Here is a 3,102-nt window from a genome sequence, read left to right on the forward strand (position 1 = left end):
GTCTAATATTGATAGCATACTTCAACAATTACATAATGTTTTCGACTCTGTCGAATACAGTTTACATCAACTCAGTTGAATACTTCGTCAATTTCTAAACAATGAATTACTACTTCTAACACACCACCTAATTCATCTTTTCTAGACTTATCCCAATGCTATCTTTCAATTCATCAAACCTTATTTTTTTTAATGGTTTGGTGAGTATGTTAGTTAGTTGCAATTTCGACTTGCAATGCCTCAATTCAAATTTTCCTTAATTTACTTGATCCCTAAAAAAACGATACCTTTTTTCTACGTGTTTACTCTTACCATGATGCATAGGGTGATTTGTCAGGTCGATTCACATGAAATTTAGTGTCATTTTCATACTTTTTTGTAGTACTATGCTGATATTATTTAATTATTTTAGGTATTTATCGAAGAAGAGCATCTGTGCGAGAAAATCGGGAAAAAGAGCAAGAAATAAAGAAAAAGCGCAAAAATCACCATTTTCTAATGCGTGATGTTCACCACCACCTCATGGCGTTCGCCATGTACCTCACCAGTCATGTATTCTATTTTTTAAGGCTATGGCGTTCGCCATGAACGCGCAGTTCAGAAAAACAGGGAAACCAACTTGCTCAGTCTTCACCAACTTTCCTACTTTTTCTCCACGATTTCCACACGATTTATGGATGTTTTTCCAGTAGCATATGACTATATATATTGGTAGTTTTCATTAGATTTGGGATTCAAGTTTGTACGCACAAATTTTGTTCTTAGTTTTAGGTAGAAAATACATTCCAAAATGATAGAGCTCTCGCATTAGGGAACTATCACACCATAGTTCTTAGGATTTTTATTGTAAACTTGGATCAAATTAGAAGTTGTCTTCCGTTCTGTTCTCTCTACTCGAAATTATTTCCATATTAATTCCAGTTTTCAGGTTCTTTATATAATTGCTTAAACTGATTTCCACTTGTTTGAAATTTATTCACTTGCAATGTTGTTGTTAATTTCCATTACCATGCATTTCATGTTTATGTTTAATATCATGTCCGACAAATTGCTTTGAGTCCGGTACATGAGGACCGTCGTTCCTAAGAGACTCGGTAATAAATTGGCGTAAACCTTTTTATAAATTATTTTTTCTGGTTTTGATTTTTAATTTTAAGTCTGAAGAGTTTTACACAAGAGTGAAAGCGTTAAGGTTTCGAGTCAATACCACGAGAGTGTGAGGCTTGAACCGGATAATAAAAATTGAATATTAATCCTAAACACAACGAGAGCGCTTTAGGATTAATTAGAATTTATTGGTTTTCAAAAAGTATTTCCTGATTCAAATGAGTTAGCGAGAGCAAACATATGATCTAGAAGTATAGCTAGAGTCAACAACACGAGAGTGTGAGATAAAGGTTTTTAAATTAATATTTTTCTATTGAAAAGTGATTTAATCCATTAACGAACGCCAATAAATTATTGAGTCCCCGAGGTACATCGAGATCCACATTCCGCTCTCTCCTTTCTGATATATTTTCTAAACTTTATTTTAATTTCTCCCAAATCAATTTTTCATTAGCCTTAGATTTACATAGCGCCAATAGATATCGATAAGTTTGATTAGTGGTCCTTGTGGATTCGATATCTTTTAAAACTACGCGATACAACTGTGCACTTGCAGTTAGATAATTTGATAGACTCACTAAGTCGCGATCAAGTTTTTGACGTCGTTAACCCACGCCAATAAATTATTGAGTCACTGAGGTACACCGGGATCCACATTCCGGTCTCTCCTTTCTGGTATATTTTCTAAACTTTATTTTAATTTTAGTTTTAATTTCTCCCAAATCAAATTTTCATTAGCCTTAGATTTACATAGCACCAATAGATAGTGATAAGTTTGATTATTGGTATGTGGATTCAATATCTTTTAAAACTACGCGATACAATTGTGCACGTGCAGTTAGATAATTCGATAGACTCACTAAGTCGCAATCAAGTTTTTGACACTGTTGTCGGGGACTTTTAGTCAATATTGTAACTCCGTTGTTGCACCGTACAGGTCAAGGCCAAATTTAATTATATTTTCGTACAAGTTAATTGATTGTATGCCAAACACTCGTTCCTTAGGGGGAGAAATAGTATAACCCATTAACAAAATAGGGTGTTTTATTCTAAGACACTGAGTTAGATAACTTCGTTTAAAATATAATATCCCAAATCCTGATATGGTTGCAAATCAAAACCGTCCTCTTAAGGACTATGTTGCTCCATCTAAAGAGGAGTCACACTCGAGCATTGTATCTCCTGCCATCGAGGCAAATAATTTTGAGTTGAAACATTCACTATTGCAAGTTGTACAACAGAACCAGTTCTCTGGTAGCCCTACAGAGGACCCGAACCTTCATTTGTCAGTGTTTGTGCAATACACAGACACGTTGAAAGCTAATGGTGTCGATCCTGAAGCCATAAGATTATGTCTCTTTCCCTTTTCTTTGAGAGATAGAGCCAAAGCTTGGCTCCAATCTATAACATTTAATTCCATAACTACATGGAATAAATTGAAGAAAGCTTTCTTAGCACGATACTTTCCACCTAGCAAAACGATTATGCTAAGAAGACAAATCAACGGATTTAGGCAAAAAGACAACGAATCTCTTTTTGAAGCATGTGAGAGATACAAGGATATGTTGAGGCTCTTCCCACTTCATGGACTTGAGCCATGGCTGATTATCCATACTTTCTATAATGGTCTCTTGTATAACACCAAACTAACCTTAGACGTTGCAGCCGACGACACTCTAATGGATAAACCCTACGAAGACGCCTATCAACTCATAGAAAATATGGTTCAAAACCACTATCAATGGGGAGGTGAGCGAACTTTTATAGAGAAACCACTGATAAAGTGAGGAATGTATGAAGTTAATGGCATATACCATGTAAATGCTAAAGTGGACGCCCTCACTAAGAATATTGAGAGTTTGACCGTAACTCCAACACCTATCGTAGTTGTTGCAACATCTAATTGCGAGTTATGTGGAGCCCCTGGACACAACACCCCATAATGCCACCTATTGGTTGGAATTTCGTCCGACCAAGTAAGTTATGCCCAAAGAA

General features: G+C 35.7%; 1 non-coding gene across 1 annotated transcript; it reads right to left on the bottom strand.

Moving 5' to 3' along the window:
* Positions 1-2,591: 2,591 nt before the first annotated feature.
* Positions 2,592-2,698, bottom strand: LOC127099931 (small nucleolar RNA R71). Its single transcript, XR_007794392.1, has one exon. It is a non-coding gene; the product is annotated as a small nucleolar RNA R71 (small nucleolar RNA).
* Positions 2,699-3,102: the final 404 nt, after the last annotated feature.

This window comes from Lathyrus oleraceus, chromosome 6 (assembly GCF_024323335.1).
Source record: "Lathyrus oleraceus cultivar Zhongwan6 chromosome 6, CAAS_Psat_ZW6_1.0, whole genome shotgun sequence".
NCBI lineage: Eukaryota > Viridiplantae > Streptophyta > Magnoliopsida > Fabales > Fabaceae > Lathyrus > Lathyrus oleraceus.